Genomic DNA, 17,609 nt, shown 5'->3' with positions numbered 1-17,609 from the left:
GAGGATACGATAGAGGATTGGATAGTATAAAGGATAGGAGAGGGTAGAGGATAGTATAGGATAGATGATATTATAGGATAGAGGATAGGATAGGATAGAGGATAGGATAGGATAGAGGATAGGATAGGATAGAGGATAGGATAGGATATAGGATAGGATAGGATAGAGGATAGATAGAGTATAGAGGATAGGATAGGATAGAGGATAGATAGAGGATAGGATAGGATAGAGAATAGGGTAGAGGATATTATAGGATAGTGGATAGCATAGGATAGAGGATATGATAGGATAGAGTATAGGATAGGGCAGGGGATGGGATAGGATACAGGATACGATACGATAGAGGATAGGATAGAGGATAGGATAGCATAGAGGATAGGATAGAGGATAGGATAGAGGTTAGGATAGAGGATAGGTTAGGATAGAGGAGAGGATAGGATAGAGAATAGGGTAGAGGATATTATAGGATAGTGGATAGCATAGGATAGAGGATATGATAGGATAGAGTATAGGATAGGGCAGGGGATGGGATAGGATACAGGATACGATACGATAGAGGATAGGATAGAGGATAGGATAGCATAGAGGATAGGATAGAGGATAGGATAGAGGATAGGATAGAGGAGTGGATAGGATAGAGGATATTATAGAACAGAGGATATTATAGAACAGAGGATTGGATAGGATAGAGGATAGGATAGGATAGAGGATAGGATAGGACAGAGGATAGGATAGGATAGATGATAGGATAGAGGATAGGATAGAGGATAGGATAGAGGATAGGATAGAGGATAGGATAGGATAGAGGATAGGATAGGATAGGATACAGGATAGGATAGGACAGAGGATAGGACAGGAAAGAGGATAGGATAGGACAGAGGGTAGGATAGGATAGAGTATGGTATAGGATTGAGGATAGGATAGGATTGAGGATGCGATAGGATAGAGGATACGATAGCATAAATGATAGGATAGCATAGAGGATTGGATAGGATACAGGATAAGATTGAGGATAGGACAGGATAGAGGATAGGATAGAGGAGTGGATAGGATAGAGGATATTATAGAACAGAGGATATTATAGAACAGAGGATTGGATAGGATAGAGGATAGGATAGGATAGAGGATACGATAGGATAGAGGATAGGATAGGACACAGGATACGATATTATAGGTGATAGGATACCATAGAGGATGGTATCGCATAGAGGATAGGATAGGGGATTGGATAGGATAGAGGATAGGAGACGATAGAGGATAGGATAGGGTAGAGGATAGGATACGATAGAGGATAGGATAGGATAGAGGATAGGACAGGATAGAGGATAGGATAGGATAGAGGATAGGATAGGATAGAGGATAGGATAGGATAGCGGAAAGGATAGGATAGAGTATAGAATAGGTTAGAGGATAGGATAGGATAGAGGATAGGATAGGATAGAGGATAGAATAGGATAGAGGATAGGATAGGATAAAGGATAGGATAGGATAGAGGATAGGATAGGATAGAGGATAGGAAAGGATAGAGGATAGGATATAATAGAGGATAGGATAGGATAGAGTATAGGATATAAGATTGGATAGGATAGAGGATAGGATACGTTAGGTGATACGATAGGATAGGATAGAGAATAGGATAGGATAGATGATATTATAGGATGGAGGACAGGATAGGACAGAGGATACGATATTATAGAGGATAGGATAGGATAGAGGATAGGATAGGATAGATGTTAGGATAGGATTGAGGAGAGGATAGGATAGAGGATACGATAGAGGATAGGATAGGACAGAGGATAGGATGGGTTAGAGGATAAGATAGATTAGAGGATTGAATAGGATAGAGTATAGGATATAGGATTGGATAGTATAGAGGATAGGATACGTTAGGGGATAGGATAGGATAGGAAGGAGAATAGGATAGGATAGATGATATTATAGGATAGAGGACAGGATAGGACAGAGGATACGTTATTATAGAGGATAGGATAGGATAGAGGAGAGGATTGCATAGAGGATAGGATAGGGGATTGGATAGGATAGAGGATAGGATAGGATAGAGGATACGATAGAGGATTGGATAGTATAAAGGATAGGAGAGGGTAGAGGATAGTATAGGATAGATGATATTATAGGATAGAGGATAGGATAGGATAGAGGATAGGATAGGATAGAGGATAGGATAGGATAGAGGATAGGATAGGATATAGGATAGGATAGGATAGAGGATAGATAGAGGATAGAGGATAGGATAGGATAGAGGATAGATAGAGGATAGGATAGGATAGAGAATAGGGTAGAGGATATTATAGGATAGTGGATAGCATAGGATAGAGGATATGATAGGATAGAGTATAGGATAGGGCAGGGGATGGGATAGGATACAGGATACGATACGATAGAGGATAGGATAGAGGATAGGATAGCATAGAGGATAGGATAGAGGATAGGATAGAGGATAGGATAGAGGATAGGTTAGGATAGAGGAGAGGATAGGATAGAGGATAGGATAGGATAGAGGATAGGATAGGATAGAGGATAGGATAGTGGATAGGATAGAGGATAGGTTAGGATAGAGGAGAGGATAGGATAGAGGATAGGATAGGATAGAGGATAGGATAGGATAGAGGATAGGATAGGATAGAGGATAGATAGAGGATAGGATAGGATAGAGAATAGGGTAGGGGATATTATAGGATAGTGGATAGCATAGGATAGAGGATATGATAGGATAGAGTATAGGATAGGGCAGGGGATGGGATAGGATACAGGATACGATACGATAGAGGATAGGATAGAGGATAGGATAGCATAGAGGATAGGATAGAGGATAGGATAGAGGATAGGATAGAGGATAGGTTAGGATAGAGGAGAGGATAGGATAGAGGATAGGATAGGATAGAGGATAGGATAGGATAGAGGATACGATAAGATAGAGGATAGGATAGGATAGAGGATTGGATAGGATAGAGGATAGTATAGGATAGAGGATAGGATAGGATAGAGGATAGGATAGGGGATAGGATAGGATGGACGATATTATAGGATAGAGGATAGGATAGGGGATATTATAGGATAGTGGATAGGATAGGATAGAGGATAGGATAGGACAGAGGATACGATAGGATAGAGGATAGGATAGAGGATAGGATAGAGGATAGGATAGAGGATAGAATAGGATAGAGGATAGGATAGGTTAGAGGATAGGATAGGATAGAGGATAGGATAGGATAGAGCATAGGATAGGATAGAGGATAGGATAAGATAGAGGATATTATAGGATAGAGGATAGGATAGGATAGAGGATAGGATAGAGGATAGGATAGGATAGGACAGAGGATACGATATTATAGAGGATAGGATAGGATAGAGGATAGGATAGGGGATTGGATAGGATAGAGAATAGGATAGGATAGAGGATAGGATAATATAGCGGATAGGATAGGATAGAGGATAGGATAGGATAGAGGATAGGATAGGATAGAGGATAGGATAGGATAGTGGAAAGGATAGGATAGAGGATAGGACAGGATAGAGGATAGGATAGGATAGAGGATATGATAGGATACAGGATAGGAATAGATAGAGGATAGGATAGGATAGAGGATAGGATAGGATAGAGGATAGGATAGGATAGAGGATAGGATAGGATAGAGGATAGGATAGGATAGAGGATAGGATAGGATAGAGGATAGGATAGGATAGATTATATGATAGGATAGAGGACAGGATGGGATAGAGGATAGGATAGGATAGAGGATAGGATAGAGGATAGGATAGGGGATTGGATAGGGTAGGGGATAGGATAGGATAGAGGATAGGATTGCATAGAGGATATGATAGATTATAGAATAGGATAGGTGATAGGATAGCATAGAGGATGGTATCGCATAGAGGATAGGATAGGGGGTTGGATAGGATAGAGGATAGGAGACGATAGAGGATAGGATAGGATAGAGGATAGGATACGATAGAGGATAGGATAGGATAGAGGATATGATAGGATAGAGGATAGGACAGGATAGAGGATAGGATAGGTTAGAGGATAGGATAGGATAGAGGATAGGATAGGATAGCGGAAAGGATAGGATAGAGTATAGAATAGGTTAGAGGATAGGATAGGATAGAGGATAGGATAGGATAGAGGATAGAATAGGATAGAGGATAGGATAGGATAAAGGATAGGATAGGATAGAGGATAGGATATAATAGAGGATAGGATAGGATAGATTATAGGATATAAGATTGGATAGGATAGAGGATAGGATACGTTAGGTGATACGATAGGATAGGATAGAGAATAGGATAGGATAGATGATATTATAGGATGGAGGACAGGATAGGACAGAGGATACGATATTATAGAGGATAGGATAGGATAGAGGATAGGATAGGATAGATGTTAGGATAGGATTGAGGAGAGGATAGGATAGAGGATACGATTTTGGATAGGATAGGACAGAGGATAGGATAGGTTAGAGGATAAGATAGATTAGAGGATTGGATAGGATAGAGTATAGGATATAGGATTTGATAGTATAGAGGATAGGATACGTTAGGGGATAGGATAGGATAGGATGGAGAATAGGATAGGATAGATGATATTATAGGATAGAGGACAGGATAGGACAGAGGATACGTTATTATAGAGGATAGGATAGGATAGAGGAGAGGATTACATAGAGGATAGGATAGGGGATTGGATAGGATAGAGGATAGGATAGGATAGAGGATACGATAGAGGATTGGATAGTATAAAGGATAGGAGAGGGTAGAGGATAGTATAGGATAGATGATATTATAGGATAGAGGATAGGATAGGATAGAGGATAGGATAGGATAGAGGATAGGATAGGATAGAGGATAGGATAGGATATAGGATAGGATAGGATAGAGGATAGATAGAGTATAGAGGATAGGATAGGATAGAGGATAGATAGAGGATAGGATAGGATAGAGAATAGGGTAGAGGATATTATAGGATAGTGGATAGCATAGGATAGAGGATATGATAGGATAGAGTATAGGATAGGGCAGGGGATGGGATAGGATACAGGATACGATACGATAGAGGATAGGATAGAGGATAGGATAGCATAGAGGATAGGATAGAGGATAGGATAGAGGATAGGATAGAGGATAGGTTAGGATAGAGGAGAGGATAGGATAGAGAATAGGGTAGAGGATATTATAGGATAGTGGATAGCATAGGATAGAGGATATGATAGGATAGAGTATAGGATAGGGCAGGGGATGGGATAGGATACAGGATACGATACGATAGAGGATAGGATAGAGGATAGGATAGCATAGAGGATAGGATAGAGGATAGGATAGAGGATAGGATAGAGGATAGGTTAGGATAGAGGAGAGGATAGGATAGAGGATAGGATAGGATAGAGGATAGGATAGGATAGAGGATATGATAGGATAGAGGATAGGATAGGATAGAGGATAGGATAGGATAGAGGATAGATAGAGGATAGGATAGGATAGAGAATAGGGTAGAGGATATGGTAGGATAGTGGATAGCATAGGATAGAGGATATGATAGGATAGAGTATAGGATAGGGCAGGGGATGGGATAGGATACAGGATACGATACGATAGAGGATAGGATAGAGGATAGGATAGCATAGAGGATAGGATAGAGGATAGGATAGAGGAGTGGATAGGATAGAGGATATTATAGAACAGAGGATATTATAGAACAGAGGATTGGATAGGATAGAGGATAGGATAGGATAGAGGATAGGATAGGACAGAGGATAGGATAGGATAGATGATAGGATAGAGGATAGGATAGAGGATAGGATAGAGGATAGGATAGAGGATAGGATAGGATAGAGGATAGGATAGGATAGGATACAGGATAGGATAGGACAGAGGATAGGACAGGAAAGAGGATAGGATAGGACAGAGGGTAGGATAGGATAGAGTATGGTATAGGATTGAGGATAGGATAGGATTGAGGATGCGATAGGATAGAGGATACGATAGCATAAATGATAGGATAGCATAGAGGATTGGATAGGATACAGGATAAGATTGAGGATAGGACAGGATAGAGGATAGGATAGAGGAGTGGATAGGATAGAGGATATTATAGAACAGAGGATATTATAGAACAGAGGATTGGATAGGATAGAGGATAGGATAGGATAGAGGATACGATAGGATAGAGGATAGGATAGGACACAGGATACGATATTATAGGTGATAGGATACCATAGAGGATGGTATCGCATAGAGGATAGGATAGGGGATTGGATAGGATAGAGGATAGGAGACGATAGAGGATAGGATAGGGTAGAGGATAGGATACGATAGAGGATAGGATAGGATAGAGGATAGGACAGGATAGAGGATAGGATAGGATAGAGGATAGGATAGGATAGAGGATAGGATAGGATAGCGGAAAGGATAGGATAGAGTATAGAATAGGTTAGAGGATAGGATACGATAGAGGATAGGATAGGATAGAGGATAGAATAGGATAGAGGATAGGATAGGATAAAGGATAGGATAGGATAGAGGATAGGATAGGATAGAGGATAGGAAAGGATAGAGGATAGGATATAATAGAGGATAGGATAGGATAGAGTATAGGATATAAGATTGGATAGGATAGAGGATAGGATACGTTAGGTGATACGATAGGATAGGATAGAGAATAGGATAGGATAGATGATATTATAGGATGGAGGACAGGATAGGACAGAGGATACGATATTATAGAGGATAGGATAGGATAGAGGATAGGATAGGATAGATGTTAGGATAGGATTGAGGAGAGGATAGGATAGAGGATACGATAGAGGATAGGATAGGACAGAGGATAGGATGGGTTAGAGGATAAGATAGATTAGAGGATTGGATAGGATAGAGTATAGGATATAGGATTGGATAGTATAGAGGATAGGATACGTTAGGGGATAGGATAGGATAGGAAGGAGAATAGGATAGGATAGATGATATTATAGGATAGAGGACAGGATAGGACAGAGGATACGTTATTATAGAGGATAGGATAGGATAGAGGAGAGGATTGCATAGAGGATAGGATAGGGGATTGGATAGGATAGAGGATAGGATAGGATAGAGGATACGATAGAGGATTGGATAGTATAAAGGATAGGAGAGGGTAGAGGATAGTATAGGATAGATGATATTATAGGATAGAGGATAGGATAGGATAGAGGATAGGATAGGATAGAGGATAGGATAGGATATAGGATAGGATAGGATAGAGGATAGATAGAGGATAGAGGATAGGATAGGATAGAGGATAGATAGAGGATAGGATAGGATAGAGAATAGGGTAGAGGATATTATAGGATAGTGGATAGCATAGGATAGAGGATATGATAGGATAGAGTATAGGATAGGGCAGGGGATGGGATAGGATACAGGATACGATACGATAGAGGATAGGATAGAGGATAGGATAGCATAGAGGATAGGATAGAGGATAGGATAGAGGATAGGATAGAGGATAGGTTAGGATAGAGGAGAGGATAGGATAGAGGATAGGATAGGATAGAGGATAGGATAGGATAGAGGATAGGATAGTGGATAGGATAGAGGATAGGTTAGGATAGAGGAGAGGATAGGATAGAGGATAGGATAGGATAGAGGATAGGATAGGATAGAGGATAGGATAGGATAGAGGATAGATAGAGGATAGGATAGGATAGAGAATAGGGTAGGGGATATTATAGGATAGTGGATAGCATAGGATAGAGGATATGATAGGATAGAGTATAGGATAGGGCAGGGGATGGGATAGGATACAGGATACGATACGATAGAGGATAGGATAGAGGATAGGATATCATAGAGGATAGGATAGAGGATAGGATAGAGGATAGGATAGAGGATAGGTTAGGATAGAGGAGTGGATAGGATAGAGGATAGGATAGGATAGAGGATAGGATAGGATAGAGGATACGATAAGATAGAGGATAGGATAGGATAGAGGATTGGATAGGATAGAGGATAGTATAGGATAGAGGATAGGATAGGATAGAGGATAGGATAGGGGATAGGATAGGATGGACGATATTATAGGATAGAGGATAGGATAGGGGATATTATAGGATAGTGGATAGGATAGGATAGAGGATAGGATAGGACAGAGGATACGATAGGATAGAGGATAGGATAGAGGATAGGATAGAGGATAGGATAGAGGATAGAATAGGATAGAGGATAGGATAGGTTAGAGGATAGGATAGAGGATAGGATAGGATAGGACAGAGGATACGATAGGATAGAGGATAGGATAGGATAGGGGATAGGATAGGATTGAGGATAGGATAGGATAGAGGATGGGATAGGATAGAGGATAGGATAGGATAGAGGATAGGATAGGATAGAGGATAGGATAGGATAGAGGATAGGATAGGATAGAGGTTAGGATAGGATTGAGGAGAGGATAGGATAGAGGATACGATAGAGGATAGGATAGGATAGAGGATAGGATAGGATAGAGGATAGGATAGGGTAGATGATAGCATAGGATAGATGATATTATATCATAGAGGATAGGATAGGATAGAGGATAGGATAGGATAGAGGATAGGATAGGATAGAGGATAGGATAGGATAGAGGATAGGATAGGATAGAGGATAGGATAGGATAGAGGATAGGATAGGATAGAGGATAGGATAGGATAGAGGATAGGATAGGATAGAGGATAGGATAGGATAGAGGATAGGATAGGATAGAGGATAGGATAGGATAGAGGATAGGATAGGATAGAGGATAGGATAGGATAGAGGATAGGATAGGATAGAGGATAGGATAGGATAAAGGATAGGATAGGATAGAGGATAGGATAGGGTAGAGGATAGGATAGGATAGAGGATAGGATAGGATAGAGGATAGGATAGGATAGAGGATAGGATAGGATAGAGGATAGGATAGGATAGAGGTAATGATAGGATAGAGGATACGATATTATAGAGGATAGAATAGGATAGAGGATGGGATAGGATAGAGGATAGGATAGGATAGAGGATAGGATAGGATAGAGGATAGGATAGGATAGAGGATACGATATTATAGAGGATAGGATAGGATAGAGGATGGGATAGGATAGGATAGAGGATAGGATAGGATAGAGGATAGGATAGGATAGAGGATAGGATAGGATAGAGGTTAGGATAGGATTGAGGAGAGGATAGGATAGAGGATACGATAGAGGATAGGATAGGATTGAGGATAGGTTAGGATAGAGGATAGTATAGGATACAGGATAGGATAGGATAGAGGGCAGGATAGGATAGAGGATGGGATAGGATAGAGGATACGATAGGACAGAGGATAGAATAGGATAGAGGATAGGATAGGATAGAGGATATTATACGTTAGAGGATAGGATAGGATAGGATAGAGGATACATAGGATAGGATAGTGGATAGGATAGTATAGAGGATATTATAGGATAGAGGATAGGATAGGATAGAGGATAGGATAGGATAGAGGACATTATAGGATACAGGATTGGATAGGGTAGAGGGTAGGATAGGATAGAGGATGGGATAGGATAGAGGATAGGATAGGATAGAGGATAGGATAGGATAGAGGATAGGATAGGATAGAGGATAGGATAGGATAGAGGAAATGATAGGATAGAGGATACGATATTATACAGGATAGGATAGGATAGAGGATGGGATAGGATAGAGGATAGGATAGGCTAGAGGATAGGATAGGATAGAGGATAGGATAGGATAGAGGATAGGATAGGATAGAAGTTAGGATAGGATTGAGGAGAGGATAGGATAGAGGATACGATAGAGGATAGGATAGGATTGAGGATAGGTTAGGATAGAGGATATTATAGGATACAGGATAGGATAGGATAGAGGGCAGGATAGGATAGAGGATGGGATAGGATAGGGGATACGATAGGACAGAGGATAGAATAGGATAGAGGATAGAATAGGATAGAGGATATTATAGGTTAGAGGGTAGGATAGGATAGGATAGAGGATACATAGGATAGGATAGTGGATAGGATAGTATAGAGGATATTATAGGATAGAGGATAGGATAGGATAGAGGATAGGATAGGATAGAGGACATTATAGGATACAGGATTGGATAGGATAGAGGGTAGGATAGGATAGAGGATGGGATAGGATAGAGGATATGATAGGATAGAGGATAGGATAGGATAGAGGATTGGATAGGATAGAGGATAGTATAGGATAGAGGATAGGATAGGATAGAGGATAGGATAGGGGATAGGATAGGATGGACGATATTATAGGATAGAGGATAGGATAGGGGATATTATAGGATAGTGGATAGGATAGGATAGAGGATAGGATAGGACAGAGGATACGATAGGATAGAGGATAGGATAGAGGATAGGATAGAGGATAGGATAGGATAGAGGATAGGATAGGTTAGAGGATAGGATAGGATAGAGGATAGGATAGGATGGAGCATAGGATAGGATAGAGGATAGGATAAGATAGAGGATATTATAGGATAGAGGATAGGATAGGATAGAGGATAGGATAGAGGATAGGATAGGATAGGACGGAGGATACGATAGGATAGAGGATAGGATAGGATAGGGGATAGGATAGGATTGAGGATAGGATAGGATAGAGGATAGGATAGGATAGAGGATAGGATAGGATAGAGAATAGGATAGGATAGAGGATAGATAGAGGATAGGATAGGATAGAGAATAGGATAGGATAGAGAATAGGGTAGAGGATATTATAGGATAGTGGATAGCATAGGATAGAGGATATGATAGGATAGAGTATAGGATAGGGCAGGGGATGGGATAGGATACAGGATACGATAAGATAGAGGATAGGATAGAGGATAGGATAGCATAGAGGATAGGATAGAGGATAGGATAGAGGATAGGATACAGGATAGGTTAGGATAGAGGAGAGGATAGGATAGAGGATAGGATAGGATAGAGGATAGGATAGGATAGAGGATAGGATAGGATAGAGGATAGGATAGGATAGAGGATAGGATAGGATAGAGGATAGGATAGGATAGAGGATATTATAGGATAGTGGATAGGATAGGATAGAGGATACGATATTAAAGAGGATAGGATAGAGGATAGGCTAGGATTGAGGATAGGATAGGATAGAGGATAGGATAGGATAGAGGATAGGATAGGATTGAAGATAGGATAGGATAGAGGAAATGATAGGACAGAGGATACGATATTATAGAGGATAGGATAGGATAGAGGATGGGATAGGATAGAGGATAGGACAGGATAGAGGATAGGATAGGATAGAGGTTAGGATAGGATTGAGGATAGGATAGGATAGAGGATACGATAGAGGATAGGATAGGATAGAGGATAGGATAGGATAGAGGATAGGATAGGATAGAGGATAGGATAGGATAGAGGATAGGATAGGATAGAGGATAGGATAGGATAGAGGATAGGATAGGATAGAGGATAGGATAGGATAGAGGATAGGATAGGATAGAGGATAGGATAGGATAGAGGATAGGATAGGATAGAGGATAGGATAGGGTAGAGGATAGGATAGGATAGAGGATAGGATAGGATAGAGGATAGGATAGGATAGAGGATAGGATAGGATAGAGGATAGGATAGGATAGAGGTAATGATAGGATAGAGGATACGATATTATAGAGGATAGGATAGGATAAAGGATGGGATAGGATAGAGGATAGGATAGGATAGAGGATAGGATAGGATAGAGGATAGGATAGGATAGAGGATACGATATTATAGAGGATAGGATAGGATAGATGATGGGATAGGATAGAGGATAGGATAGGATAGAGGATAGGATAGGATAGAGGATAGGATAGGATAGAGGATATGATAGGATAGAGGTTAGGATAGGATTGAGGAGAGGATAGGATAGAGGATACGATAGAGGATAGGATAGGATTGAGGATAGGTTAGGATAGAGGATATTATAGGATACAGGATAGGATAGGATATAGGGCAGGATAGGATAGAGGATGGGATAGGATAGAGGATACGATAGGACAGAGGATAGAATAGGATAGAGGATAGGATAGGATAGAGGATAGGATAGGATAGAGGAAATGATAGGATAGAGGATACGATATTATAGAGGATAGGATAGGATAGAGGATGGGATAGGATAGAGGATAGGATAGGCTAGAGGATAGGATAGGATAGAGGATAGGATAGGATAGGATAGAGGATACATAGGATAGGATAGTGGATAGGATAGTATAGAGGATATTATAGGATAGAGGATAGGATGGGATAGAGGATAGGATAGGATAGAGGACATTATAGGATACAGGATTGGATAGGATAGAGGGTAGGATAGGATAGAGGATGTGATAGGATAGAGGATAGGATAGGATAGAGGATAGGATAGGATAGAGGATAGGATAGGATAGAGGATAGGATAGGATAGAGGAAATGATAGGATAGAGGATACGATATTATAGAGGATAGGATAGGATAGAGGATGGGATAGGATAGAGGATAGGATAGGCTAGAGGATAGGATAGGATAGAGGATAGGATAGGATAGAGGATAGGATAGGATAGAAGTTAGGATAGGATTGAGGAGAGGATAGGATAGAGGATACGATAGAGGATAGGATAGGATAGAGGATAGGATAGGATAGAGGATAGGATAGGATAGAGGATAGGATATTATAGAGGATAGGATAGGATAGAGGATAGGATAGGATAGAGGATAGGATAGGATAGAGGATAGGATAGGATAGAGGAAATGATAGGATAGAGGATACGATATTATAGAGGATAGGATAGGATAGAGGATGGGATAGGATAGAGGATAGGATAGGATAGAGGATAGGATAGGATAGAGAATAGGATAGGATAGAGGTTAGGATAGGATTGAGGAGAGGATAGGATAGAGGATACGATAGAGGATAGGATAGGATTGAGGATAGGTTAGGATAGAGGATATTATAGGATACAGGATAGGATAGGATAGAGGGCAGGATAGGATAGAGGATAGGATAGGATAGAGGATACGATACGACAGAGGATAGAATAGGATAGAGGATAGAATAGGATAGAGGATATTATAGGTTAGAGGATAGGATAGGATAGGATAGAGGATACATAGGATAGGATAGTGGATAGGGTAGTATAGAGGATATTATAGGATAGAGGATAGGATAGGATAGAGGATAGGATAGGATAGAGGACATTATAGGATACAGGATTGGATAGGATAGAGGGTAGGATAGGATAGAGGATCGGATAGGATAGAGGATATGATAGGATAGAGGATAGGATAGGATAGAGGATAGGATAGAATATAGGATAGGATAGGATAGAGGATTGAATACGATAGAGGATGGGATTCGATAGAGGATAGGATTCGATAGAGGATACGATAAGATAGAGGATAGGATAGGATAGAGGATTGGATAGGATAGAGGATAGTATAGGATAGAGGATAGGATAGGATAGAGGATAGGATAGGGGATAGGATAGGATGGACGATATTATAGGATAGAGGATAGGATAGGGGATATTATAGGATAGTGGATAGGATAGGATAGAGGATAGGATAGGACAGAGGATACGATAGGATAGAGGATAGGATAGGATAGAGGATAGGATAGGTTAGAGGATAGGATAGGATAGAGGATAGGATAGGATAGAGCATAGGATAGGATAGAGGATAGGATAGGATAGAGGATATTATAGGATAGAGGATAGGATAGGATAGAGGATAGGATAGAGGATAGGATAGGATAGGACAGAGGATACGATAGGATAGAGGATAGGATAGGATAGGGGATAGGATAGGATTGAGGATACGATAGGATAGAGGATAGGATAGGACACAGGATACGTTATTATAGGTGATAGGATAGCATAGAGGATGGTATCGCATAGAGGATAGGATAGAGGATATGATAGGATAGAGGATAGGACAGGATAGAGGATAGGATAGGATAGAGGATATTATAGGATAGAGGATAGGATAGGATAGAGGATAGGATAGAGGATAGGATAGGATAGGACAGAGGATACGATAGGATAGAGGATAGGATAGGATAGGGGATAGGATAGGATTGAGGATACGATAGGATAGAGGATAGGATAGGATAGAGGATAGGATAGGATAGAGGATATTATAGGATAGAGGTAGGATAGGATAGAGGATAGGATATGATAGAGGATAGGATAGGGGATTGGACAGGGTAGAGGATAGGATAGGATAGAGGATATTATAGGATACAGGATAGGATAGGATAGAGGGTATGCTAGGATAGAGGATGGGATAGGATATAGGATACGATAGGATAGAGGATAGGATAGGATAGACGATAGGATAGGATGGAGGATATTATAGGATAGAGGATAGGATAGGATAGAGGATATTATAGGATAGTGGAAAGGATAGGATAGAGGGTAGGATAGGACAGAGGATACGATAGGATAGAGGATAGGATAGGATAGGGGATAGGATGGGATTGAGGATAGGATATGATAGAGGATAGGATAGGATAGGATACAGGATAGGATAGGACAGAGGATAGGATAGGATAGAGGATAGGATAGGATAGAGGATAGGATAGGATAGGATACAGGATAGGATAGGACAGAGGATAGGATAGGATAGAGTATAGGATAGGATAGAGGATATTATAGGATATAGGATAGGATAGGGTAGAGGGTAGAATAAGATAGAGGATAGGATAGGATAGAGGATAGGATAGCATAGAGGATAGGTTAGAGGATAGGATAGAGGATAGGATAGAGGATAGGTTAGGATAGAGGAGAGGATAGGATAGAGGATAGGATAGAGGATAGGATAGGATAGAGGATAGGATAGGATAGAGGATAGGATAGGATAGAGGATAGGATAGGATAGAGGATAGGATAGGATAGAGGATAGGATAGGATAGAGGATAGGATAGGATAGAGGATAGGATAGGATAGAGGATAGGATAGGATAGAGGATAGGATAGGATAGAGGATAGGATAGGATAGAGGATAGTATAGGATAGAGGATAGGATAGGATAGAGGATAGGATAGGATAGAGGATACGATAGAGGATAGGATAGGATTGAGGATAGGTTAGGATAGAGGATAGTATAGGATACAGGATAGGATAGGATAGAGGGCAGGATAGGATAGAGGATGGGATAGGATAGAGGATACGATAGGACAGAGGATAGAATAGGATAGAGGATAGGATAGGATAGAGGATATTATACGTTAGAGGATAGGATAGGATAGGATAGAGGATACATAGGATAGGATAGTGGATAGGATAGTATAGAGGATATTATAGGATAGAGGATAGGATAGGATAGAGGATAGGATAGGATAGAGGACATTATAGGATACAGGATTGGATAGGATAGAGGGTAGGATAGGATAGAGGATGGGATAGGATAGAGGATAGGATAGGATAGAGGATAGGATAGGATAGAGGATAGGATAGGATAGAGGATAGGATAGGATAGAGGAAATGATAGGATAGAGGATACGATATTATAGAGGATAGGATAGGATAGAGGATGGGATAGGATAGAGGATAGGATAGGCTAGAGGATAGGATAGGATAGAGGATAGGATAGGATAGAGGATAGGATAGGATAGAAGTTAGGATAGGATTGAGGAGAGGATAGGATAGAGGATACGATAGAGGATAGGATAGGATTGAGGATAGGTTAGGATAGAGGATATTATAGGATACAGGATAGGATAGGATAGAGGGCAGGATAGGATAGAGGATGGGATAGGATAGGGGATACGATAGGACAGAGGATAGAATAGGATAGAGGATAGAATAGGATAGAGGATATTATAGGTTAGAGGGTAGGATAGGATAGGATAGAGGATACATAGGATAGGATAGTGGATAGGATAGTATAGAGGATATTATAGGATAGAGGACAGGATAGGATAGAGGATAGGATAGGATAGAGGACATTATAGGATACAGGATTGGATAGGATAGAGGGTAGGATAGGATAGAGGATGGGATAGGATAGAGGATATGATAGGATAGAGGATAGGATAGGATAGAGGATAGGATAGAATATAGGATAGGATAGGATAGAGGATTGAATACGATAGAGGATGGGATTCGATAGAGGATGGGATTCGATAGAGGATACGATAAGATAGAGGATAGGATAGGATAGAGGATAGGATAGGGGATAGGATAGGATGGACGATATTATAGGATAGAGGATAGGATAGGGGATATTATAGGATAGTGGATAGGATAGGATAGAGGATAGGATAGGACAGAGGATACGATAGGATAGAGGATAGGATAGAGGATAGGATAGAGGATAGGATAGGATAGAGGATAGGATAGGTTAGAGGATAGGATAGGATAGAGGATAGGATAGGATGGAGCATAGGATAGGATAGAGGATAGGATAAGATAGAGGATATTATAGGATAGAGGATAGGATAGGATAGATGATAGGATAGAGGATAGGATAGGATAGGACAGAGGATACGATAGGATAGAGGATAGGATAGGATAGGGGATAGGATAGGATTGAGGATAGGATAGGATAGAGGATAGGATAGGATAGAGGATAGGATAGGATAGAGAATAGGATAGGATAGAGGATAGATAGAGGATAGGATAGGATAGAGAATAGGATAGGATAGAGAATAGGGTAGAGGATATTATAGGATAGTGGATAGCATAGGATAGAGGATATGATAGGATAGAGTATAGGATAGGGCAGGGGATGGGATAGGATACAGGATACGATAAGATAGAGGATAGGATAGAGGATAGGATAGCATAGAGGATAGGATAGAGGATAGGATAGAGGATAGGATACAGGATAGGTTAGGATAGAGGAGAGGATAGGATAGAGGATAGGATAGGATAGAGGATAGGATAGGATAGAGGATAGGATAGGATAGAGGATAGGATAGGATAGAGGATAGGATAGGATAGAGGATAGGATAGGATAGAGGATATTATAGGATAGTGGATAGGATAGGATAGAGGATACGATATTATAGAGGATAGGATAGAGGATAGGCTAGGATTGAGGATAGGATAGGATAGAGGATAGGATAGGATTGAAGATAGGATAGGATAGAGGAAATGATAGGACAGAGGATACGATATTATAGAGGATAGGATAGGATAGAGGATGGGATAGGATAGAGGATAGGACAGGATAGAGGATAGGATAGGATAGAGGTTAGGATAGGATTGAGGATAGGATAGGATAGAGGATACGATAGAGGATAGGATAGCATAGAGGATAGGATAGGATTGAGGATAGGTTAGGATAGGGGGGAGGATAGGATAGAGGATAGGATAGGGTAGATGATAGTATAGGATAGATGATATTATATCATAGAGGATAGGATAGGATAGAGGTTAGGATAGGATAGAGGAAATGATAGGATAGAGGATAGGATAGGATAGAGGATAGGATAGGATAGAGGATAGGATAGGATAGAGGATAGGATAGGATAGAGGATAGGATAGGATAGAGGATAGGATAGGATAGAGGATAGGATAGGATAGAGGATAGGATAGGATAGAGGATAGGATAGGATAGAGGATAGGATAGGATAGAGGATAGGATAGGATAGAGGATGGGATAGTAT

This window comes from Halictus rubicundus, unplaced genomic scaffold (assembly GCF_050948215.1).
Source record: "Halictus rubicundus isolate RS-2024b unplaced genomic scaffold, iyHalRubi1_principal scaffold0112, whole genome shotgun sequence".
Taxonomy (NCBI): Eukaryota; Metazoa; Arthropoda; class Insecta; order Hymenoptera; family Halictidae; genus Halictus; species Halictus rubicundus.
Note: the sequence above shows the minus strand (reverse complement) of the source record.